General features: G+C 40.4%; 1 protein-coding gene across 13 annotated transcripts in view; it reads right to left on the reverse strand.

The window, feature by feature from the left end:
- Nucleotides 1-27,869, reverse strand: part of USP54 (ubiquitin specific peptidase 54) — a 133,762-nt gene that overhangs the window by 87,777 nt on the left and 18,116 nt on the right. For 2 of the 13 annotated variants that reach the window (XM_010852298.1, XM_010852297.1), the window contains exon 1: nucleotides 17,248-17,434. The exons of 10 other annotated variants lie outside the window; for them this stretch is intronic. The gene's annotated coding sequence lies outside the window, so the exon portion shown is untranslated. One more of the 13 variants, XM_010852305.1, reaches the window with a different exon arrangement.

Here is a 27,869-nt window from a genome sequence, read left to right on the forward strand (position 1 = left end):
GAAATGTGATATTCGCTGCAAGAATGTACCATAATCTAATCATTACTCTATTCATGTGCATCCACCTTGTTCCAGTTTGTTTCTGTTACAAATATCCCAGCAGTAAACTGCTTTTACATAAATCTTTACAGACCCATGCTTTTATTTCTTTGGGCTCAATTCCCAGGAGTAGATCTTCTAATTAAAGGATATGTGTATCCTATGCAGGAGACAAAAAATGAAGGTTCAATCCTTGGCTCGGGAAGATCCCCTGGAGGAGGACATGGCAACCCACTCCAGTATTCTTGCCTGGAAAATCCCATGGACAGAGGAGCCTGACGGGCTACAGTCCACATGGTCACAGCTGTCGGACACAACTGAAAAGACTGCACACACGCACGCATCTCTATATTAGGTAGACAATACAAGATCAACTTCTGAGTCTCGTTTCACCAATAAGACATGAGAGTACACTGTGTCCACATCTCCATCAGGGTATATGTAACTGCTTCTTTTAAATGCAACACTCTGACGGTTTAAAGTGATTTCTCACTATTTAATTAGCATTTACCACATGGTGAACTTCAAATTCTTAACAAATGTAACTGACCATTTGGATCTGTTCTTCTATACATTCAAATCTTTTTTGTTCACTGTTAATAGGGGATTTTTAAAACTAGGCTTAAATTGTTACACTGCACATTTTTAATAGGGTTAGTTTTTTAATAGGAGTTTTAAAATAGGATTCTTTCAATAAAGAGCCCTATTTATTATGAAGACTTCTTTATTGTTGATATTAGTCATCATTTCTTCATTTGCATTTTAATCTTTCCCAAAATCTTTCTATTGCAATTATTTATGGCAACTTCTTTATAAAAGATTTTAATTTATAAATATTTGAATACATTTCTATTGTCTTTCATACATTCTGAATATCATATGTCTAATAAGACCTCTCCAGTCTCTAACTTTTACATGAGCTAATCTACATTTTCTTCTAAGATTTTTAATGTTTCAAGTTTTAATCTATCTGAAGTCTATCTGTATATAAGATGTGAGGTAGGCTTCTAAGCTTATATTCTTCTAAATGGATAGCCAGGTTGCTAGAATCTTTTAAGTAAACCGTGGTTTTCCTATAAAATTAAATTTTGTCACATACTAAATTCTCCTGCTTGGTGGGATATATTTTGGTCTATCTGTACTTTTTGTGCCAAATAACACTGCAATCAACAGTTATTTAAAGACTAAATGAGAGGATAAAGGACATAAGCTGAAAGTTTTACAAACCAGTGAAAAGAAAGAAAAAGATAAAGCAGAGCAGCATATATAATAAAGCAAAATTAGATAGAAGTCTGTTGTCAGACTAAATGTGAGAGTTTCTCTCTTTCAAGCTTTGCTGCTATTGTCTCCAGTGTGGCTAACTCAAGTCAGCAAATCACTTGGAGAGTAACATTAAGTATTTAACTATTTTATATCATTAACAGTTGAAAATTTTTTACAAAAACATGGTTTATCAGGGCTGCTTTGATGTATTTTTTTTGGAAAAATCAACATTACAGTAAAGCAAATCTTTTTTTAGACTGAAGATACTGAACTGATGTCATTATTTCTACTAAATGCCCACAAAGATTTTGTAGTTGACATCATGTTAACTAAAGAATGGGATTCCCCTGTAACTCAGATGGTAAAACAAAGAGTTTAAATGTCCAGTTCACAGAAAAAAAAGTAGATGATCAATAAAGATAGGGAAAATGTCCTATCTCATTCATAATTAGAAAGTGAGGTCACCCAGTCATGTCCGCCTCTTTGCGACCCTATGGACTGTAGCCTACCAGGCTCCTCCATCCGTGGGATTCTCCAGGCAAGAATACTGGAGTGGGTTGCCATTTCCTTCTCCAGGATTCATAATTAAGGAAATGCAAAATAAAAATACTATCACCTTTCCTATCTCACAATGCCAAACATTTAAAACTTGGGTGAATCCAAGTGAGAGCGAGGAGAGGGATAAATTCTCATTCACTCCTGGCAGAAATAAAATGAATTTGGTGGTATTTCTCAATTTAAAATGCTTATACCCTTTGTTTCAGCAATTCAAATTCTAAAAACTTGTCCTATAGTTTGCAAAGATAATATGAAAATATATTATAGTTACACTGTAATAAGTAAAAACTAAAGGTCTGTCACTAGGGGATTGGTTAAATTATGGTGAGTCTCATTTAGAAATATTTACAGATGAAATAATATGTATGGAATTTACTTCAAAATAATTATAGGTTGTCTTGGGAGAAGCAGGGGAAGAATAAACAAAACCACAACTGACCATGTACTTAATAGTTCACAAAGCTGGTGATGGGTACAAGGTGGACTCAACACTCTTCTCCTTACTTCTATATATGTTCAAAATTTTGCATAATAAAATGATACAAACATATTAAACAATCTCACTAAAGGGGGTAGTGGATAAAAGTACTGACTTAACCCTGGAAATGACTAGAGTTTGTAAGCCTAGGGCATAACGAACTGTATATTAGCACTACATTCCAGCTAGTAGAGTACATTCCCACAAATGTACAGGTTAACAATTCCGAAGACACATGTATACTGGAGTTGAATAATTAAGTAAATGAATGGAAGATGGTGGAAGGTTTCCTACTTTTGGAATGGGAAGATACAGATAAGAGGGAAAAAGCTAAAATTATCCATGTGGTAATAGATTAGAGTTGAAGAATGAACTTGTGATTAGCTTATTAAAGACACAGATGGGGGACTCCCCTGGCAATCCAGTGGCTAAGATTCTGTGCTTCCAAAGCACAGAGGATGGGGTTTGATCCCTGGTAGGGGAACTAAGATCCCATGCGCGGAGTGGCATGGCCAAAAAACTTTTTAAATAAAATACAGATGGTTACATCTAGAAATATTTAGAGATAAGTATATATGTATACACCCATATGGGCTTCCCAGTAAAAGAATCCACCTGCCAATGCAGGAGACACAAGAGACAAGAGTTGAACCCTAGGCTGGGAACATCCCCTGGAGTAGGAAATGGCAACCCACTCCAGTATTCTTGCCTGGAAAATTCCATGGACAGAGAAGCCTGGTGGGATATAGTCCAGGAGGTCGCAAAGAATCAAACTCGACTGAGCACAAGCACATATACCCGTATATTTATTTGCTCTATCAGCTGAGAATGCTTAGAATCAATGACATCACAGTTGCAACAAGCACATCTACACCTTAGTCGATGTTTTTTTCTTCTTAACTTTTTGGCCACGCCATGGACAGGATGTGGGATCTTGGTTCCCCAACCAGGAACCAAACCAATGCCCCCTGCAGTGGAAGCTCAGAGCCTTAACCACTGGACCAGGGAATTCCTACAGACTTGATACCTTGGTTTCAAAAACCGTTCTCCAATAAAAGAATCCAAGGTTCCTTGGAGAAATGGCTGATTTTAGGCCTGGAAGAGGAAACACATGAGATGAGCCTGGAGCATCCGGTAATGTCCAAAAGTAAGGAAATGTTGAAGACAAAAAGAAAACAAAAATCCTAAACTGACAGAGGTATGTCAAAGGTACACAGGAGACAAACAAAGGAGTTCCCAATGGCCAAATCTGAAACAATATGAGGGGGAAAAAATTAGTACTGGAGTAACCCAAAGTATAAAATAAATACCTATGAGTCCACACTGATATAAAGAAAAGTACTCCTGGGGAATTCCTGGTGGTCCAGTGGTTAGAACTCCACGCTTTTACTGTTGAGGGCCTGGGTTCAAGCCCTTGTCAGGGAACTAAGACCTCACATACTGAGACTAGGGAAAAAAAAAAAGAAAAAAGAAATTTCAAAAAGAAAAAAACTGTACTCCAAAGAGTACAGTATGGAGGCGTGATGCTGAAGCAGGGAGACCCTGAGCTCACGGTCTCCCACCAGAATACTGAAGTGGGTAGCCCTCCCCTTCTCCAGGGTATCTTCCCAACCTAGGGATCAAACCCAGGTCTCTTGCATTGCAGGTGGATTCTTTACCAACTGAGCTATCAGGGAAGCCCCCTTCTCCCACAGGCATATCAAAATTACAACAATTTAGAGTATCAATGAGAATGACCTGAAATATCTTCCATAACTACAAGTATAACTAAGGAACCACAGCAGAAGGGCAGAAGGCACAGAGATGCAGTAAAGACACTCTTTCCGGTGGGCAACACACAAACCGGAGGATATCACAGTTGCAGAGGCTTTCCCTAAGGAACAAGAGTTCTGAGCCCCACATTGGGCTCCTCAGTTGGGGTCCTGCACCAGGAAGATGAGTCCCCAGAACATCTGGCTGTGAGGGCTAGAGGAGCTTGCAAAGGAAAGAGCCAGAGGCTGTAGAAACAGAGATTCTACTCTTGACAAGCAAAACAATCTCACATGCTCTGAATTCCAGTACAGGGGCGGTAATTTGAAAGAAGCCTGGGTCAGACAACTTGCTGATCCTGGAGAGCCTTCTGCTGAGGTAGGAAGATAACTGGAGCTCATCCTGGAAACACATATACTGGCAATAGCCATTTTTTTTTTTTGGAGTTTGTTCTACCACAAGGATACTAGTGTTAACAATTATCATTTTGGAGTCCTCCCTCTATCCTTGGGCTTCCCTGATAGCTCAATTGGTAAAGAATCCACCTGCAATGCAGGAGACCCCGGTTCAATTTCTGGGTTGAGAAGTCTGCTGGAGAAGGGATAGGCTATCCACTCCAGTATTCTTGAGCTTCCCTTACAACTCAACTGGTAAAGAAGCCTCCTGCAATGCAGAGACCTGGGTTCGATCCCTGGGTTGGGAAGATCCTCTGAAGAAGGGAAAGGATACCCACTCCAGTATTTTGGCCTGGAGAATTCCATGGACTATATAGTCCGTGGGGTTGCAAAGAGTCGGACACAACTGAGCAACTTTCACTTCACTTCACTGTCCTTTAGCATTGGAGGCTTACTTACCCACCAGCAGACTGACACCAGCCCCAGAACCCAGCCTCGCCCACCAGTGAGCCAAAAGCAGCACTGGGACACCCTGAGCCACACAGCCAGTCATTCCAAGACACAGCCCTGCCCATACCAGCAGGCCAGCACCAAACAAGGGAACCCTGGACCATGCAGCCAGCCATGCCAGGACTCAGTCCTATCCACCCCTGGGCTGGCAGCCAACTGTGCCTGGAGCCAGACACTGGCTACAGTAATCAGCCAACCACAACTATACAATGGCCCCATGCAGCCCACACAGGGGATACCACTAGGGCATACAGCCCAGTGACCAGAGAGGAGTTTGCTGCTGGGCCTCATAGGAAGTCTCTATATAAGGTCATTTCTCCAAGGTCAGGAAACTTAAACAACCTATCTAATAACAGAAATAAACAGAGAATTAGGCAAAATAAGAAGACAGAGGAATATGTTCTAAACAAGGAACAAGATAAAACCTCAGAAAAGGAACTAAATGGAGCAGAGATAAACAATACAAACACATACAAACATGTGGAGGCTGTTTAGACTCCTCTGTCCGTGAGAATTCCCAGGCAAGAATACTGGAGTGTGTTGCCATTTCCTTCTCCTGGGTTGGAATTTTCCCCACCCAAGGATCAAACTCAAGTCTCGTGCATTGGAAGGCAGTTTCTTTACCTCTGAGCCACCTATGCTATGCTATGCTAAGTCACTTCAGTCGTGTCCGACTCTGTGCGACCCCATAGACGGCAGCCCACCAGGCTCCCCCGTCCCTGGGATTCTCCAGGCAAGAACACTGGAGTGGGGTGCCATTTCCTTCTCCAATGCATGAAAGTGAAAAGTGAAAGTGAAGTCGCTCAGTCGTGTCCGAATGGATTGCAGCCTAGCAGGCTCCTCCATCCATGGGATTTTCCAGGCAAGAGTACTGGAGTGGGGTGCCATTGCCTTCTCCACTGAGCCACCTGGGAAGCCCTAAAAATCCATGAGTCACTAAAGAAATCAAGGAAGGGACTTCTCTGGTGGTCCAGTGGTTAAGACACTGTGTTTCCAACCAGGGGTCGAGGGTTAAATCCCTCGTTGGGGAACTAAGAACCCTCACACTGTGGGGCAACTTAGCCTCCATGAGCCCACAATTAGAAAACTGTGAAATGCAACAAAAGATCCTGGGTGCAGCCACAAAGATCCTGCATACTGCAACTAAGACCCAATGCAGCCAGAAATGAAGGAAGGAAGAATTCCAGGAAAGCTCAAGTTTTGAAGATATAGAAGTAAAATAAAATATGACAGAAATGAACCCATCTATAAAATGGGACTCACAGACATAGAGAACAGACCATGGTTGGCAAGGGGGTAGGGGGTGGTAGAAGAATGAACTGGGGGTTTGGGGTTAGCAGATGCAAGTTATTACACATAGGACAGATAATAAGGTCCTACTGTATAGCACAGGGAACTATATTCAATATCCTGAGACAAACCATAATGGAAAAGAATTTTTTAAGTATATACATAACTGAATCACTTTGTTGTACAGTAGAAATTAACGCAATATTGTAAGTCAACTACACTTCAATTAAAGAAAAGAAAAGGTTGCTATCTAAAGAACTGCTGAATTTATTATTTTAAATTTCATTTTTGTTTCTTTTAAAAAATATTTATTTATTTATTTTTGGCCACATGGCATGTGGGATTTTAATTCCCCAACCAGGGATCAAACCACTGCCCCCTGCATTAGAAGCATGCAGTCTTAACCACTGGACCACCAGAGAAGTCCCTGATGAATTTACTTTAAAAAGAGAAATTTCCTTTTTATTTATTATGTAAATTTGATATCTACATAAAACCATAAAATATTTAAATAACAGCAAATGAAGATGAATGAAGCAAAAAGAAATGAAAACTATTTGATCTCAAAGCAACTCTACAAAGAAATTTTGAACCTCCCATCTACCCATAAGTTATTTCTTAAATATTTTAGTTCATTAAACTACTTACTGAGCATCTATTATAGGCTTCCCTCATAGCTCAGTTGGTAAAGAATCAGCCTGCAATGCAGGAGACCCCAGTTCAATTCCTGGGTCGAGAAGATCCCCTGGAGAAGGGATAGGCTACCCACTCCAGTATTCATGGGCTTCACTTGTAGCTCAGCTGGTAAAGAATCCACCTGCAATTCAGGAGACCTAGGTTCAATCCCTGGGTTGGGAAGATCCCCTGGAGAAGGGAAAGGCTACCTACTCCAGTATTCTGGCCTGGAAAATTCCAAGCCAGATATAGTGCTAATGTTAGAAATGCAAATATGACTAAAATCAGAGGACCTTCTAAATGATCACTGTCTAATGAGAGAAAAAAAGAACTATGACCTTGGAAAGTAATATCTGAACTGGGTTTTAATACAGTTGTATAATAAGAATCTAATTTTTGTCTCTGGTTCTTGACAGGGAAGCTTCTAAACCTTCAGAATTTCTCAAATGATACGAGTACCTCTGTTATTCATGTTGGGCCCTTCCAGTCACACTGAATTAATACTAACCAGGTGACTCATAGTGGGCCCCTTGATAGTTTCAGGATAGGGACTGGCAGTACTGGAAAACCCAAGTACTGTGTGGTTAGAAGGTTGGGGCTTTGAGTCACATGATCTCAGACAGACCTCTGGGAAATAGAGGGAGGCTGGAGACTGAGTTCAATCACACAGGCCAATGATTCAATCAATCATGTCTACATAACGGAGTGCCAGTAAAAACTCTGAACACAGAGTTGGTGAACTTCCCTGGTTGATAACACTCATCCATGTGTGAGAAGGGTGAAACATCCTGAAGATAGAGAAGCTTTGCTTTGGGGATCCTCCCAGACTTATCCTATGTATCTCTTCCTTTTGCTGGTTCAAATTTGTAACTTTTCCCTATAATAAAACTGTAATCAGGAACTCCCTGGTGGTCCAGTGGTTAGGACTCAACTCTTTCACTGCCAGAGCCCAGGATCAATCCCTAGTTGGGGAACTAAGATCTTACAAGCTGCATGGCACAGCCAAAAAAAAAACAACTGTAATCATAAGTATAGCGTTTTCATGAGTTCCGTGAGTTGCTCCACCAAATGATCTAACCTGAGAGAATCAGGGGAACTCTTGAATTTATAGCTGATTGATCAGAGCTGCAGGTATCCTGGAGACACCTGAACTTGCACTTGGAGTCCAAAGTTCAGATAGTCTCATGAGAAACTGTGCCCTTAACATGAGAACATTAAGCTAACTCTGGTTAGTTAATGTCAGAACTGTATTGCAAATACCCAAGAGGAATTCACTTAAAATAAGAATTTACAAAGTTATTCATCACAAAGGATAGCACACATCAATACAATGGAACATGAATCAGCCACGAAAAAATTATGTTGTAGATAAATATTTATTGAAATGGAGATATAATCACCTTTCTTTTTATCTCCAGCTCCAATCTCTTCCCCTGAAGTCGAGACTTGTATGTTCAACTTCCTACTGAACATTACCCCCTGGATGTCTACTAGGTATTTCAAACCTAACACACCCCAAAGAAAAAAATCTTGATTCTTACCATATATACCCCAATCAGCTCCTCCACAGTCTTCCCTATCATAGTTAAAAGCTCTACCATTCACTCACTTCTTTAGGGCAAAACTGGAGTCAGGCTTGACTCCTTTCTTCCCTGACGCCTCACTAGTCCATCAGCAAACTTATTGATGTTACTCTCAAAACTTATCCCTTCTTACCACCTATAATGCTACCATCCTAGACAAAGTCACCTATGTTTATTGCATAGAATACTGCAATAGCCAGTATGTGCTGTCCTTGCTTCCATTACAATCACTTCTTCACACAGCAACCAGAATAATCTTTTTTAAAAAATCAATATTATTATTCTACATAAAACACTCCAATAAGTTCCCATTACACTCTGAATGAAATCCAGATTTCTAATCTTATTTATTTATTTGGCTGCTTCCAGTCTTAGCTGCAGCATGGGGGATCTTTTGTTATGGTCTGAGGAAGACTCTGTGGTGGCAGCATGTGGGCTTAGTTGTTCCTCAGCAAGTGGGATCTTAGATCCCCAATTAGAGATCCAGTCAGCATTCCCTGCATTTCAAGGGACTCTTAACCACTGGACCACCAGGGAAGCCCATGGATCCTTAATCTTAAATCCCTCATGATTTAGTCCCTATTTCTCTCAACAATTTCATTTTACTGCTCTCTGCCCACCCCACCATTTTTCAGAAAATGACAAGCTAGTTCCCATCTCAAGGCTTTTCCACCATGAATCTCTCTCCATTGAATGCCCATTCCCCAGCTCTTTGCATAGGCTACTACTTTACTTCAATTAGGTCTCTACTTAAATGGTACCCTCCTCGGGCTTCCCTAGTGGTTCAGTGATTATAAGCATTCACCTGCTCATTCAGTGGGTTCATCCCTGGTCTAGAAAGACCCCCACAGCTAAGCCCGTAGGCCACAACTACCGAGCCCAAACTCTGGAGCCTGTGTGCTGTAACAATTGAAGCCTGCACGCCCTAGAGTCTGTGTTCTGCAACAAGAGAAGTCAGTGCGCCACAACTAGAGACTAGCCTGCACTCACTGCAACTAGAAAAAAGCCCACATGTGGCAACCAAGACCTAGCACAGACAAAAATGAATAAATAAAAACTTTAAATGTTAATAATTATATATTTTATATATAAAGTTATTACATTTATAATTGTATATAACCATATACTTCATATGTATAAATGATATATATATATATAACTGAATTACTTTGCTGTACACCAGAAACACAACATTGTAAATCAATTTATTGAACTATATTTCAGTAAAATTAATTAAAATTGCCAACTACCAATAAAATCAGTATTTACTTTTTAAAAGTGTATTAAATTAAAATAATGAAATAAAATTATCAAACACCTATCTCCTTAACCTGCTTTATTTTTTTATATTGTATTTATCACTACGAGGCATTTCTCATTATCTGCCTTTCCCATTAGAACACAAGCTCCAAAAGGCAGGGACTTTGTTTATCTTACTTGCTACTGTATCTTCAGAGAGTCCCTTGAACAGCAAGGAGATCAAACAAGTCAGTCTTAAAGGAAATCAACCCTGAATACTCCTTGGAAGGACTGATGCTGAAGCCGAAGCTCCAATACTTTGGCCACCTGTTGTGAACAGCCGATTCATTGGAAAAGACCCTGATGCTGGGAAAGACTGAAGGTAGAAGGAGAAGGGGGCAACAGAGGATGAGATGGTTGGATGGCATCACTAATTCAACGGATATGAACTTGGGCAGACTCCAGGAGACAGTGAGGGACAGGGAAGCCTGTAATGCTGCAGTCCGTGGGGTCACAAAGAGTCGGACACAACTTGGTGACTGAACAACAACAACAAATCTTCAGAGTCTAGTACATTATGCAGACACATAGTGGGCATACATAAGTAACTTGCTGAATGAATGAATGGTTAGAATGTTAGGTGAAAAGGGCAGGTTATAACAGTATTTTCAAAACTGTTCATTTTTATAAAATTAAGCAAAATGGAAAACAAAAGCTACTACACACACAGAGTCAATCCTTATTACATGGATTCCTCATAGGTTAATTTTCCTACTCACTAAAATTCATGTGTAACCTCAAAATCAAGACCTGCAACATTTTCCCGGTCATTCATGGACATGTGAATGCACAGATGGTGAAAAATTTGAGTTGCCTGATGTGTACATTACCAACTGAGGTCCAAGGCTGGGGGGATATGCAGCCTTCTGGCTTCAGATTTCAAACTATAAACGAGTGTCCTTTTAGTGGCTTATTTAGTGCAATATTTTTCACATTTTTGTGCTTTTGGTGGGTGATTTCACTGTTTAAAATGACTCCCAAGTGTAGTGCAGAAGTGCTGTCTAGTAGTTTCTAAGTGCAAGAAGGCTGTGGTGTGCCTTCTACAGAATACATGTGTTAGATAAGGTTAATTCAGGCATAAATTACAGTGCTATTCACCATGAGTTCAATGTTAATGAATCAATAATATATATTAAACAATGTGTCTTAACAAAAACACACATAAAACAAGGTTACATGTTGATTAGTTAACAAAAATGCAGCCAGCAGCTCAGAGGAATCTAACCCTGTATTTCCCCTAGGAGCAATTAATTCAGTATTCATTAATTCAGCATTTGCAATGATACTATAGAACATATAAGGAAAGTGTGTGTGTATTTGTGTACACAAAATTAACAGGGCAGAGAGATTATATATCATTAAGTGTGCGTGCTCAGTCGTTTCAGTAACGTCCAACTCTTTGCAACCCCATGGACTGTAACCTGCCAGGCTCCTCTGTTCAGGGGATTCTCCAGGCAAGAATACTGAAGTGGGTTGCCATTTCCACCTCCAGGGGATCTTCCTGACCCAGGGATCAAACCCGAGCTTCCTGCATCTTCTGCACTGCAGGCAGATTCTTCACCGCTGAACCACCAGGGAAGCCCCATATACCATTATGCTGCTGCTGCTGCTGCTGCTGCTGCTAAGTCACTTCAGTCGTATCCAACTCTGTGTGACCCCATAGACGGCAGCCACCAGGCTCCCCCGTCCCTGGGATTCTCCAGGCAAGAACACTGGAGTGGGTTGCCATTTCCTTCTCCAAAGCATGAAAGTGAAAAGTGAAAGTGAAGTCGCTCAGTCGTGTCCGACTCTTAGCAACCCCACGGACTGTAGCCTACCAGGCTCCTCCGTCCATGGGATTTTCCAGGCAAGAGTACTGGAGTGGGGTGCCATTGCCTTCTCCAATATACCATTATACCATGGTGTTAATATAGTTATTGCTAGTATAATCTTTGGGTGTGAAGTTTATAAGACATTTACTTCTTAATTTTTTCCTTATTTGTATTTTCTATTTTTTTTTTACAATAAAAAGATTTTTGTTAGAAGAAAAAAACTGAGTTACTGCTATTATTTTAAAATAAGAATTGTATCAGTAAACATTTCATGGTAGCCAAAGGAATATAAAAACAGGATAAGAACAGTAATCAATAATTAAAAGTGTAAATTTATAGCTCTCCTCTGAACTTTTTAACCTAGATCTTCTAAATGGAGCCTCATATATGCAAATACACATGTAATCCTATACACTTCTTCCTGAGTAGTGATTAATAGACTACTCAAATACTAACAGTTTGAAACTCACCTGTTTATAATCAAAAAATCTTAGAGTAGAAATAATCTTTAGAGAGCATACAGTTAAGTTTCTAACCTAATGCAAGAAACTTCTTTATAATCCTTTTTACAAGTGGTCACCTACCTTCTATCAGAATATGTTGAAGAACAGAAATCACATTATCCTATAAGGCCATACATTTTAATTTCCATCCACCGCTCTTAGTTTAATCTCTGATCAAAAACAGATCTACTATTTCCTCTTTATGTAAGCCTTTTGGGCTTCCCAGGTGGCGCAACTGGTAAAAAACCCTCCTGCCAACGCAGGAGACATAAGAGACGCAGGTTCAATCCTAGGTTGAGAAGATCCCCTGAAAAAGGCATTGCAATCCATTCTAATGTTCTTGTCTGGAGAATCCCTATGGACAGAGGAGCCTGGTGGGATTCAGAAGAGTCAGACACGACTGAAGAGACTTATTAGCATGCACGCATGCAAGCCTTTCAAATTTAGAAGACAAAACTCGTGCGTTCCCTTAATCATCTCTTTCCAAGCTAAATACTCTACTACAGCCATGACTGAAAGCAGTATACAACTTTATTCATCCCCTCATATAATCCTCACCCTTAATCTATGGGCTGGATCTGGTAACTTGCTTCTAATGAACAGAATACAGCAAAGGCGATGGGATGTCATTTCCAGGATTAGGTTATAGACTCTGGCTTCCATCTTCTTCACTGTAATGGAAGTCTCTGTGTTGTATGGAGACTCCCACAAGGCAAGGAACTAAAGGATGCTTCAGCCAACAAGCTAGTAAAGAACTAAGGTCCTCAATCAATTAACCTGTGAGCAACTGAATCATGCCACATGAGAGGTAGAACCTGGAAAGTGATCATCCCCCAGTTGAATCTTCACATGAAATCAAAGCCCCTGTTAACAACTTGATGACAGCCTATGAGAGATACACCTTGATACCAGACTCACAGAAACAGAGATAACAAATATGTTTTAAGTTGCAAAATTTTGAGGTAATTTGTTACGCAGCAATAGATAACTAGCAATTTCACTTCTTATTGTAGCCTAGGAAAATTCCCATACATGTATCTTTTTTAAATAGAGGAAAACCGAAAACAATTTAAATGTTCATCAAAGGAGAATGGATAAATACAATGTGATATAGTCTTAAGATTTAATGCTATATATCATTTTTAAAATGGAGTATACAAGGTAGATTTCTAAGGGGGAAAAAAGATTGATAACTTATTTACTGAATTTGAATGAATGGAGTCAAGTTTTAGATCCTATCTACGAGTCTTAGCCTACCAGCACAATCGTGTCCGACTCTTTGTGACCCCGTGGACTATAGCCTACCAGGTTCCTCCGTCCATAGATTTTTCAGACAAGAATACTGGAGTGGGTTGCCATTTCCTTCTCCAAGAGATCTTCCCAACCCAGGGACTGAACCCACATTGTAGGCAGACGCTTTACCATCTGAGCCACCAGGGAAGTCCTCTATAATAGTGATCAGAACTTTGAACACCAATCAAATGGAAAAAGCAAAGCAGGACTTCCCTGGTGGCGCAGTGGATAAGAATCCGCTGCCAATGCACTGGACACAGGTTCGATCCCTGTCCAGGAATATCCTACATACTGTGGAGCAACTAAGCCGTGCACCACAACTCCTGAGCCCACGCTCTAGAGCCCTCAAGGCCCAACTACTGAGCCTGTGCTCAGAAACAGAGAAGTCACTGCAATGAGAAGCCCACGCTTCACAACTATAGAGAAGCCCCTGCTCGCTGCAACTGGACAAAGCAATGAACACCCAGTGCAGTCAAAAAGAAACACAAAAAAGCAAGGCCATTATGTCTATGGAAAATTAAAAGCCACGTAAGGAAAAAATTATCATCAGAGTATATAGCCCAGGTTCAATATCTGTATAATATAAACAACAATGATTTCACTCACAAAATACGTAACTAAGTTAAAAATATAAGGGAGAAGACATATATGTGTTTAAAAGTGCCAATACCTCATGTCCCTCATATTAAACACTTTTTATAGATTTAATAGCTTTTAAAAGTAATTGCTAAAAAAAAAAGTAATTGTTATAAGTATACTATTACAAATACTTAAGAGAGCTGATTATGGTTGCCACTGTGAGAGGGGATAACTGCTATTCTTTCTTCTATGCATATAAACTATTCAAATTTTTTAAACTATGCACATAGGTTACTTTGATAAAAATAAGATAAACTTCCTTGTAGGGAGAAAGAGGAAAGGGGCTTTGATTTTATCTCTATTGTTTTATTTCTAAGAGAGAAAGAAGAAAAATAAATGTTAATAGTAGTTAATTCTGAAAGGTGGGAACGTGGTATTATATATTTTTTCCATTTTAAATGCCATAAAATTTAAATAACTTTCTACACATTCATTTTAAATTATTTTACAATTTCCCAATACCCAAATCCCAACAGTTTCCTACATAAATGGATTCAGACCATTTTTGGTCTAGTCTGCCTCCCTTAGAATGCTTTCAACTTTGTCAGTGTACACTTAAGCCAATATGCAAAATGTGTTTCCAAATTAGTACAAAAATATATTGAAACCAATAGTTTTGTGACCTGGATACACTTGTAACATAGCTAAAGGCATTTTTGGCAGCCATACTACCTAGGCAATTACTGCTACATTTGTGATTAACCAAAATTCCCAGTTATTTTTCACATGAACCACTGCCCAACCAGCTCTTCCTCATCCTGTTACTGTGCATTTGAGGTTTTGAATTTAAACACAGGACTTATACTTGCTAAATTTAATTTCAGTTTGACCCCATGATTTCACCTTATGGGCATAATTTTTCAAGCTATAGTCATCATCTGTCAAATTAACTATTCCTTCATCTTTGTAATACCTACATATCTAATTAACATGTTTTAAATTTGATCTAATAACCTAGTGGTTCTAAAGAGAAGTAACAGAATTTAAGAATAGAAATAAGAAGAAATTATTTATAATAATCAAACCTAAACTAAATCTTTTTGGTTAATACGCCATATCATCTGTTTGATCACTTATGTAATTTTTCTGGATTAACATTAATTTTACAGGTCTGCAGTTTTCCAACTACTTTCCTTTTTTCCTTGGATATCAGGATGGTTGACTCTTTCTGGTCTTTATGATTTCTCAAAGATTAACAACGGTGACTCTGAAATCATCAGCCAGTTAACTCAGTAATATGAAACTCAACTGAGCCTTAAAATTTTAATTCACTTTAAAATGATCATTCTTACTTACTATCCTGGGCTAGTTTCTAGTTTAGAATTTGCTATATACTTTCCAGTTTGAAAACTATTGTCCTTGCTGTTAATAATAATTTATACAGTACTTCTCTTTAAAAGATATTTAGAATCTCATCTCACCACCCTTATGGCAGAAAGCGAAGAAGAACTAAAGAGCCTCTTGATGAAAGTGCAAGAGGAGAGTGAAAAAGTTGGCTTAAAATTCAACATTCAGAAAACTAAGATCATGGCATCTGGTCCCATCACTTCATGGAAAATAGATGGAGAAACAATGACAGACTATCTTTCTGGGCTCCAAAATCACTGCCAATGGTGACTGCAGCCATGAAATTAAAAGACGCTTGCTCCTTGGAAGAGAAGTTATGACCAACCTAGACAGCATATTAAAAAGCAGAGACATTACTTTGCCAAGAAAGGTCCATCTAGTCAAAGCTATGGTTTTTCCAGTGGTCATGTACAGATGTGAGAATTGGACTATAAAGAAAGCCAAGCGCCGAAGAATTGATGCTTTTGAACTGGGTGTTGGAGAAGAATCTTGAGAGTCCCTTGGACTGAAAGGAGATCCAACCAGTCCATCATAAAGGAAATCAGTCCTGAATATTCATTGGAAGGACTGATGCTGAAGCTGAAACTCCAGTACTTTGGCCATCTGATGCGAAGAACTGACTCATAGGAAAAGACCCGGATGCTGGGAAAGATTGAAGGCGGGAGAAGAAGGGAACGACAGAGGATGAGATGGTTAGATGGCATCACCAACTCAATGGACATGAGTTGTGTAAACTCCGGGAGCTGGTGATGGACAGGGAGGCCTGGTGTGCTGAAGTCCATGGGGTTGCAAAGAGTCGCAAACGACTGAGTGACTGAACTGAACTAAACTGATACAATACTTTTAAAAGACATTTAGAATTTCTCAAAAACCCTTTAAATAGGTTACAAAGAAATTAATATACCATTATCCTATTCTATATATAGGGGAATTGAAGCACAGAGAAACTTAAATTATTTACCCAAGGTCAAAGAGCTACAATGAATCAAAATCTATTGCAGTCTACCTAGGGCTCTTTTTCATAAGGCTATGTAGCTCTCTAACTCAAAACTACTTAAGACAGCAGGCAAAACTTCTTGCTTAAAAACTGATTTTTCAGTTACTGGTTGACAAGAGTTAAGGAGCAGGTAGGTGTAAAGCAAGTGGGTGTAGCTGTAAAAGGGAAATATGATGTATCCTATGGTGGTGAAAATGCTCTGTACCTTCACTGTATCAATGTCAGTATGCTGGTTGTGACTCTGTACTATAGTTTTTCAAGATGTTACCACTGGGAGAAACTGGGTAAAGAATATATCACAACTAATTCTGAGTGAATTTTGAGAAATATCTCAAAATAAAAAAAGTTTAAGAAAAACTAATTAATAATTGATATTTCTCTTTTAAGCCAACTTAATTTTAAAGAAGCTTACTTAAACTGAATAGGCAAATTAAAACAAAAAGTAAAACAGAATCAGGCATAGAGCTCTGAAAGTAAGCAGAGTGGACTAAAAAGTGAAGTAAGTCCCACAAACTAAAGCTTTAAAAAAGCCATAATGATCTTTATTAATTAAAAGGGAGCCCTCAAGATTTTTATTTCCTAAAGAAGAAAAATAAAACAAGACAGTCTAGGAAATAAATTATTAAATCACCTCAAAAAAATCACTAGAATAAAGCTAGAACCACCAAAGCTTTCCTCAACCCGTGGTACACTTTACTGCAATCCTCAACTTGGAGAAAAAACAAATGTGCACATGTGTCGCCTTTACCGTGATATTTACAACCACACATTTCAGAAGAGTCCCAAAACTGCTTCTATTTTTTTTTTTTGCTACTTACAAAGTGGCTAAAGCTTCAACCATTTCCTGATTCTCTCAGCTGCAGGACTTGCAATAAGGAAAACATTCACTCAGCATCTAGGGCAGGTCTGCTTAGAAGAATGAGCTCATCCCTTCAGATGTGCACCTGATCCTCAGGAAGCGGCTCCTCCTCCAGCCAGCAGGTCTTTGTATGTTTAAAGTGACACTCTCACCTGTGTAAGCACTTGGCCAGACCCAGAACAACTCCTTCCCCGGACACGCCTACTGTCGCCCAGTCATTTCCTGCTCCGGCCACCTCACACAGCCACTACGTTTAGGCAGTCACGGCAGAACTGGCAGTTGCTGCTGCTCTCATTATGGCCTCACTAGAGAAGAATCTTATTTTCACTTTACATGGAGGTCAGGTCCTTCACTACGATCCTGTGAACATCACACTACTTGTTTCAACAGGTCCTTGACCAGAGTCAGACCTGACAAGAATCACTCCTCTTTTTCAGAAATTACAGCTCATTTTTTAAACTAGGAATGTAACACTTGTACATCTCTCTTATTCTGCTTGTCCTGTCTACAAGTCTCAATTAACAGAGGCAGCTAAATGGACTGCTTGCAGTTATAGCTAAATGCTCCAAACTCAAGTTTGCCCCTCCATTTCACTACCTCTAAGAAAACATTCACTTTGCCATAGCTGGCTATTTACTAGCAAAGCAAATATTAATCCTAACTGAAAAGATATGTAGAACTCACGTCAAAATGATGTAATAGTGGTATTTTAATTATTTTCCGTCAAAAGTATGTGGGTACCAAACAGTCATTCAAAAAACATGTCTGTGCACCTGTTACATAAAACTATTTGACAGCGTGCCAAACTGGCCTTTCAACTTAAAACAAAAACAAAAACAAAAAAAAACAGAAATCTAAGAATTAACCCTTCTCATCGCAGCATTCCAAGGACTTCTGCAGTATTCTCTGTCATGGTAAGCTTCTAATACACTAAGAGGCTGACTTTGGAATATAAATTAGTCAGCAAAACATCAAATTCACTACTGGTTACCTTTGAGAGATGGCAAGGGATTTGTGATCAAGAAGGGAAAACCCAGGGGCCTTCAACTTATTTAGTAATATTTAATTTGCTGGATAGTAGACACAAGGATACTTACTGTATTATTCTTTTTAAATATCTTAAGTCATAAATAATAAAATATTTTAAAACAGAGAAATTCTGAGCATCAAAAGACATAGTCAGAAGAGTGAAAGGCAACCCACACAATGGACAAAGTATCTGCAAATCATTTATCTGATATGGAGCTAATATCTAGAATATATAAAGAACTCCTTAAAACTTAACAACAATCAATTTAAAAGGGTACAAAGGACTCAAGTAGACATTGCTCTAAAGAAGATATACAAATGGCCAATAAGCACATGAAAAGATGCTCAAAATCATGGGTCTTTAGGAAAATGCAAAGCACAAAAAAAATGAAAATCGAAAACACTCATTAGGATGGCTACAATCAAAAAAAAAAACAAAACTAGAATATTACAGTTGTTACTGAGGACATGAAGAGATGGGAACTGCCAGTGGGACTGTACAGTGGTGCAGCCACTGTAGACAATGGTGTGGCAATTTCTCAAAAAAAATTAAAAATGGAACTATCATACAATCCAGCAATTCCACTTCTGGGTATCCAAAAGAATCAAGAGAAGTGGCCAAGAGGATGAAAGACCTTGAACTCACCTCCTCCAATGGGTACGCCAAAATCACAATTATTTATAGAGGAAATACTGATGAGAAAAACTGGAAGACCAGCAGAAAGGATTTCTTCTACAGCTAAAGATATAAAGAAGAAAAGATGGGTAGGAGGGGTGGTGATATGGTGTAGTCAAGACTCACATCCCCAGGAAGGCAATTACAATTGCCTAAATGGGAAGACAATTACAATTACCATGGTTCTCCTCAAAGAATGAGGAGTCCACGCCTCATATCCAGGCTCCTAGCCCTGGTTCCAGAGAAGGCAATGGCAACCCACTCCAGTACTCTTGCCTGGAAAATCCCATGGGTGGAGGAGCCTGGTAGGCTGAAGTCCATGGGGTCGCTAAAAGTTGGACACAACTGAGTGACTTCACTTTCAGTTTTCACTTTCATGCATTGGAGAAAGAAATGGCAACCCACTCCAGTGTTCTTGCCTGGAGAATCCCAGGAACGGGGGAGCCTCGTGGGCTGCGGTCTATGGGGTCGCACAGAGTCGGACACGACTGAAGTGATGTAGCAGTAGCAGCAGCAGCCCTGGTTCCTGCACCAGGACAACAAGCCCACAACATTTGGCTTTGAAAGCCAGTGGGACTTACATCTGGGAGAGACAGCAGGCTGTGGGAGCCCTTTACGTGTGGGATCCCACCTTAAAGGGCACACACAAAATCTCACACACTCTGGGACTCAGAGCAGAAGCAGTAATTTAAAAAGAGCCTGGGTCAAAACCCACTGATGGTCTTGGAGAGTCTCCTGGAGAGGCAGGAGGTAACTGGAGCTCATTCTAGGGACAAAGACACTGGCAGAAGCTCTTTGGGGCACTTGTCCTAACATGTGGACACTGATGCTGACAAATGCCAATCTGGAATCCTGCCTTTAGCTTATTAATCCTAGAACCCAGCCCCACCTACCAGCCTATCGGCACCAGTACTGGGACACCTTAGGTCAAGCAGCTAGCCAAGCAGGGACATAGCCCCAACCACCAGCAGGCTAGCCAGAGACTCTGGGACACAGCCTCACCCACCAACGGGCAGGCACCAGCCCAGGAATCCAATACCGGTAGGCTGACACCAGCTTCAAGATACCCAGGACCCCACAGACAGTCATATCAGAAACCTGCCCCCACCCATCAGTAGGCTGGCACTAGGCCCACGACCCCTGGGGCCCTGACCCTACCCACTAGCAGACCAACAATAGATCCAGGACTCCCTGCTATGCAACCACCCACCCTGGAATATAGCTCTGCCCATCCGTGTGCCAATACTAGCCCCAGGACCCCTGGAGCCCCACAGCCAGCCCCCTCATGACCCGTCCCTATCCACCAGCAGCTGATAGCCTCTGCACAAGTCAGGGCCTGGCAACCAACTAGACAGGTGGCCAGTGACACCTACCAGACCACTCACAGTAATCTAGCCTACCACAACAGAAGGATCCACATACATAGCTCTGGTGACCAGAGGTAAGTACACTACTGTCATAGGACGTCTCCTAAAAAAGACCACTTCTCTAAGATCAGGAAAGAAACCAATCTACCAAATACATGAAAATAAAAACAGCAAATCAGGCAAAATGAGGTGACAGAAGAATATGCTCCAAATGAAGGAACAAGATTAAATCTCCAAAAGAACTAAGTGAGTGGAGATAAGCAATCTATTCAATAAAGAGTTCACGATAATTATCGTAAAGATGTTCAAGGAACTCAGGAGAAGACTGGATGAAGAGAGTCAGAAGTTAGAGGTTTTTAACACAGAGTTGGAGAATATAAAAAAGAACCAAACAGAGTTGAAAAATACAGTAAATGAAATGAAAAATACACTAGAAGGCAGCAACAGTAGATTAGATGATACAGAGGTACGGAGCAGCAAGCTGGAAGACAGAGTCGTGAAAATCACTAAAGCTAAAAAGAAAAAAGAAAAGAAATGAAGACAGCTTGAAAGACCTCTCAGACAATATCAAGCATACTAACATTCACATTGTAGGGGTCCCAGAAGGAAAAGTGGGAAGAAAGAGACAGAGAACATATTTCAAGATATAATACAGGAAAACTTACCTAACCTGGAAAAGAAAACAAACATTCAGGCCCAGGAAACAGAGAGATCCCAAAAGGATCAATCCAAAGAGGATGACAAGTAAACACACTGTAATTAAAATGGCAAAAACTAAAGAAGAGAGAATATTAAAAATAAGCAACGTAAAAGCAAAAAGTTACAGATGAACTCCCATAAGGCTGTTCAGTAGAATTCTGAACGCCAGAGGGAGTGGCACAATATATTTAAAATGATGAAATAGAAAAACCTATAACCAAGAATACTTTACCTCCCAAGGCTTTCATTCAGATTTGATAGAGAAATATGAAGTTTTACTGACAAGCAAAAGCTAGCTAAGAGTTCAGCACCACCAAACCAGCTTTCGGAGAAGGCAGTGGCACCCCACTCCAGTACTCTTGCCTGGAAAATCCCATGGACAGAGGAGCCTGGTGGGCTGCAGTCCATGGGGTCGCTAAGAGTCGGACATGACTGAGCGACTTCACTTTCACTTTAAACTTTCATGCATTGGAGAAGGAAATGGCACCCCACTCCAGTGTTCTTGCCTGGAGAATCCCAGGGACGGGGGAGCCTGGTGGGCTGCCGTCTATGGGGTCGCACAGAGTCGGACACGACTGAAGCGACTTAGCAGCAGCAGCAAACCAGCTTTACAGAAACATTTAGCATGGTTAAGAACCCACCTTCCAATGCAGGGGATGTGGGTTCAATCCCTAGTCAGAGAACCAAGATTCCACATGCTGCAAGGCAATTAAACCTGCACGTCACAACTCCTGAGCCCCTGCACCACAACTAGAGAGAAGCTCACATGACGCAACTGGAGAAGCCCGCTCTGCAACCTAGAGCCCACACACCACACTGAAGATCCCATGTACCAAACAAAGACCCAGTGCAGTCATATAAATAAATGTTTCTTAAAGAAATGTTTAGGTAACTTCTCTGAGTAAAAAGAAAATCCACAACTAGAAATACAAAAACTACAAAAGGGGCTTCCCTGGTGGCTCAGTGGTAAAGAATCTGCTGGCCAACACAGGAAAAATGGGTTCGATCCCTGATTTAGGGATCCCACAACTAATGAAGCCCACATGCCCTAGAGCCCGCGCTCTGTGACAACAGAAGCCATCACAATAAGAAGCTTGTACACTGCAACTAGAGAGTAATCCCCGCTAGACGCAACTAGAGAAAAGCCCATGCAGCAATGAAGACCTAGCACAGTCAAAAATAAATAAATAAAATTTTAAAAAAGAAAATTACAAAAGGCAAAATCTCATTGGTAAATGTAATAAACCAACCATACATAAAGCTAGTAGGAAAGTTAAAAGACAAAAATAATCTATATCCACAGTAAGTAGTTAAGGTATACACAAAGATGTAATAGAATATGATTTCAAAATCAGCAAACATGGGTTGGGGGGAGAGTAAAAATGCAGGGTTGTTAAAATGCATTTGAACTTAAAAGATCTGCAGCTTAAAATAATCACATACACACACACACACCCCCCCCCACGTGGTTGTTGTTTAGAAGCTAAGTCATCTCCAACTTTTTTGTAATCCCATGAACTGTAGCTCCCCAGGCTCCTCTGTCCATAATACTTCCCAGGCAGGAATACTGGAGTGGGTTGCCATTTCCTTCTCCTGGGATCTTCTTGACCCAGGGAGCAAATCCATGTCTTCTACACTGGCAGGTGGATTCTTAACCACTGAGCCACCAGGGAAGCCCATATAGACATATAACTATGTAAAAACTTTCATGGTTACCATAAACCAAAAATCTATAATAAACAAACACACCATAATAAAGAGAAAGGAATTCAAACAGAACAGATAGCCATCAGATTAAAATGTAAAAGATCAAAAGAAGGATGATTTCATTTATATTTGGAATCTAAAAAACAAAACAAATGAATAAACAAAACATAATTATAGATACAGAGAACAAATAAGTGATTTCCAGAGGGAAGGGGAGCTGGGGGAGGAAAGAGATAGGTAAGGGAGATCAAGAGGTACAAACTTTCAGCTGTAAAATAAATGAATCTCTGGTATGAAATGTACAATCTGGGGAATATATTCAATAATTAAGAAATATCTTTGTATGGTGATATATCGTAAGTAGACTTAGCATGGTGATCATTTGAAATATATAGAAATATTAAATCACTATGATGGGTAACTGGAACTAACATAGTGTTGTAGGTCAACTGTACTTCAAAACAAACAAACTCATAGAAAAAGAGGTCAACTTTGTGGTTACCAAGGCAGGAAGGGGAAGGAGGGAGAACTGGATGAAAGTAATCAAAAGGTACAAATTCATAGCTATAAGATAATTAAGTACTAGTGATGTAATGTACAACATCAAGGTTATGGTTTTTCCAGTGGTCATGTATGGATGTGAGAGTTGGACTGTAAAGAAAGCTGAGCGCCAAATAATTGATGCTTTTGAACTGTGGTGTTGGAGAAGACTCTAGAGAGTCCCTTGGGCTGCAAGGAGATCCAATCAGTCCATTCTGAAGGAGATCAGTCCTGGGATTTCTTTGAAAGGAATGATGCTAAAGCTGAAACTCCAGTACTTTGGCCACCTCATGCGAAGAGTTGATTCATTGGAAAAGACTCTGATGCTGGGAGGGATTGGGGGCAGGAGGAGAAGGGGACGACAGAGGATGAGATGGCTGGATGGCATCACTAACTCGATGGACGTGAGTCTGAGTGAACTCCGGGAGTTGGTGATGGACAGGGAGGCCTGGCGTGCTGCGATTCATGGGGTCCCAAAGAGTCGGACACGACTGAGCGACTGAACTCAGAACTATATGTTATGTATGAAAGTTGTAAGATAGCAAATCTTGAGAGTTCTCATCTCAAGGAAAAATTTTTTATATTTCTTTAATTTTGTGTCTATATGAGGTGATGAAAGTGAAAGTGTTAGTCACTCAGTTGTGTTTGACTCTTTGTGACCCCATGGACTGCAGCCCTCCAGGCTCCTCTGTCCATGGGATTTTCCAGGCAAGAATACTGGAGTAGTTGCCGTTTCCTTCTCCAAGAGATCTTCCTGACCCAGGGATCAAACCTGGGTTTCCTGCATTGCAGGCTGATTCTTTACCATGTGAGCCACCAGGAAACCAAACATGAGATAATGGGTGTTCACTAAACTTACTGTGATAATCATTTCATGATGTATGTAAATCAAATCATTATGCCGTGCACCTTAAACTTACACAGTGCTATGCATCAATTATATCTCAATAAAACCGAAGGAAAAAAGAAACGAAAGCAAGGTCTCAAAGAGACTACTGTATGCCCATATTCACAGCAGCATTATTCACAACAGCCAGAAGATGGAAGCAACCCAAGTGAACCAATAAGCAAAATGTGAAATATACAGACAGCGGAATATTATTCAGCCTTGTAAAGGAACAAAATTCTGATACATGCTACAATACATATGAACCTTATGCTAGGCGAAACAAGCTATGCACAAAAGGACGAATACTCTATAATTTATTTATGTTAGGTACCTAAAGAGGCAAATTTAGAAACAAAAAGTAGAATTGTGGTTGCCAAGCACCGTGGGAAGGGAAGAATGGGGAGGAGTTGTTTAATGGGTATTGAGTTTCAGTTTTGCAAGATAAGAAGAGTTCTAGAGATTGGTTACACAACAATGTGCCTATGTTTAGAACTACTGTCACTCATAAAATGTAAGGTGATAAATTCTTCTTTGTATATTTTACCACAAATAAAAAAAGAGAGAACTAATCAAAATAGATCTTAACCCACTAAATATATTGAATTCAAACAGTCTGCTGCTTTTCTCTTCTTTCAGAAATTAATTCAAGCTTTATTGGTGATCTCTGTGGGAAAAAACTGACGTGCCATAGACAATAAACAAATTCATTGCTCTCATCAATTTCATACAACTGAAGAACCTAATATATTGGGGGGCAGCTAATGTACACGTGAAGAAGTACAAAGTGTAGACACACCTCATTTAATTGAGCTTCACTTTTTTTAACAGTAGTTTATTTCTTTATTTATTTTGGCTGTGCTGCTCTTCACTCTTCTCTAGTCTCAGTGAGCAAGGCCTACTCTCTAGTTGTGGCACGCAGGCTTGTCATGACAGTGGCATCTCCTGTTGCAGAGCGTGGGCTGCAGGGCACGCAGGTTTCAGGAGCTGCCGCACATGGGTTCATTAGTTACAGTTCCAGGCTCTAGAATACAGGCTCAATAGTTGCGGCCCAGGGGCTTAGTTGCTTCATGGCATGTGGGATCTTCCCAGATTAGGGATCAAACCCATGTCTCCCGCACTGGCAGGTGAATTCATTACCACTGAGACACCAGGGAAGTCCAGAGAAGGCAATGGCACCCCACTCCAGTACTCTTGCCTGGAAAATCCCATGGACGGAAGAGCCTGGTAGGCTGCAGTCCATGGGGTCGCGAAGAGTCGGACACGACTGAGCGACTTCACTTTCACTTTTCACTTTCATACACTGGAGAAGGAAATGGCAACCCACTCCACTATTCTTGCTTGGAGAATCCCAGGGACGGCAGAGCCTGGTGGGCTGCCGTCTATGGGGTCACACAGAGTCGGACACGATTGAAGTGACTTAGCAACAACACCACCAGGGAAGTCCCCATTTTTTCATTATTATACTTGTTATGGCAGTCTCTGATCAGCAATCTCTGCTGTTAATGTTATTTTGGGGCATCACAAATCATGCCCATGTAACACAACAAATTTCATAAACGTTGCTCTGTTCTGACCAATCCACCAACCAGCTGTTCCCCCTTCTCCCTCTTCTAGAGCTTCCCTATTCCCTGAGACACAACAATATAGAAATTAAAAACCCTACACTGGCCTCTAAGTGTTCAAATGAAAGGAAGAGTCACATGTCTCTCACTTTAAATCAAAAGCTAGAAGCGATTAAGCTTAGTGAGGAAGGAACGTCAAGAGCCAAGACAAGCTGAAAGCTATGTCTTATGCAGGAAACAGTTGGCCAAGTTGTTAATGCAAAGGAAAAGTTCTTGAAGGAAATTAAAAGTGCTACTCCAGTGACACATGAATGATAAGAAAGTGAAACAGCCGTACTGCTGATATGGAGAAAGTGTTTGTGGTCTGGGTAGAAGATCAAACCAGCCACAACATTCTCTTAAACCAAAACTTATGCCAGAGCAAGGCCCTAAACGCTACTCAATTCTGTGAAGGCCGAGAGAAGTAAGGGAGCTGTAGAAGAAAAGTTTGAAGCTAACAGAGGTTGGTTCACGAGGTTTAAGGAAAGAAGTCATCTCCGTAACATAGAAACCCAAGGTGAAATAGCAAGTGCTGATGTAGAAGGTACAGCAAGTTATTCAGAAGATATGGCTAAGACAATTAATAAAGGTGGCTACACTAAACAACAGATTTTCAATGTAGACAAAATAGCCTACTATTAGAAGAAAATGACATTTAGGACTTTCATAGCTGGAGAGAAGTCAAAGCCCAGCTTCAAAGCTTCAAAACACAGCCTGACTCTCTTGTTAGGGGCTAATCCTGTTATCAAACCAAATTCAACCTGTCTAACAGACAGCAAAGTCAATCTAATGACACCAAGCTGTGGTGAAGGAAAGTACAGCACTTGTTACATGGCACCAAGCAAGAACAGGTAACTCAAGCTCAAAAGACCAAAACTCCCTGATGGCTTTCAGGCAAGGGTTTTTAAAGGCAACATTAGAATTGAGGGTTGCAGAGTGCGTGATCAGCTTATGGACTTCTTTCCAATTGGTCGATGATGAGGTAACAGGATGACATTTTAGAAATTTTAATCATCAACCTTCTGGTTCCAATCAGTCTAGGGTCTGTGAAAAATTCTTAAAAAGATGGGACTACCAGACAACCTTATCTGCTTCCTGAGAAATCTGTATGCAGGTCAGGAAGCAACAGTTAGTACTGGACATGGAACAACAGACTGGTTCCAAATTGGGAAAGGAGGATGTGAAGGCTTTATATTGTCACCTGCTTATTTAACTGATGTGCAGAGTACACTGTGCGAAATACCGGGCAGGAGGAAGCACAAGCTGAAATCAAGATTGCCGGGAGAAATACCAATAACCTCAGATACGCAGATGACACCACTGTTATGGCAGAAAGCAAAGAAGAACTAAAGAGGCTATTGATGAAAGTGAAAGAGGAGTGAAAAAGCTGGCTTAAAACTCTCAACATTCAAAAAAACTAAGATCATGGCATCCGGTCTCATCACTTCATGGCAAATAGATGGGGAAACAGTGGAAACAGTGACAGACTTTATTTTCTTGGGCTCCAAAATCACCGCAGATGGTGACTGCAGCCATAAAATCAAAAGCTACTTCCTCTCTGGAAGAAAAGCTATGACCAACCTAGACAGCATATTAAAAAGCAGAGACGTTACTTTGCCAACAGAGGTCCGTCTAGTCAAAGCTATGGTTTTTCCAGTAGTCATGTACAGATATAAGAGTTGGACTATAAAGAAAGCTGAGGGACAAAGAATTGATGCTTTTGAACTGTGGTGTTGGAGAAGACTCTTGAGAGTCCCTTGAACTGCAAGGAGATCAAATCAGTCAATCCTGAAGGAAATCAGTCCTGAATATTCATTGGAAGGACTGACGCTGAAGCTGAAACTCCAATACTTTGGCCACCTGATGTGAAGAACTGACTCATTGGGAAAGACCCTGATACTAGGAAAGATTGAGGGCGGGAGAAGAAGGGGACGACAGAGGATGAGATGGTTGAATGGCATCACCGACTAGATGGACATCAGTTTGAGCAAGGTCTGGGAGCTGGTGATGGACAGGTAAGCCTGGTGTGCTGCAGTCCATGGGGTTGCAAAGAGTCAGACATGACTGAGCAAC

The sequence above is a fragment of the Bison bison genome, unplaced genomic scaffold, assembly GCF_000754665.1.
Source record: "Bison bison bison isolate TAMUID 2011002044 unplaced genomic scaffold, Bison_UMD1.0 scf7180017864309, whole genome shotgun sequence".
Taxonomy (NCBI): domain Eukaryota; kingdom Metazoa; phylum Chordata; class Mammalia; order Artiodactyla; family Bovidae; genus Bison; species Bison bison.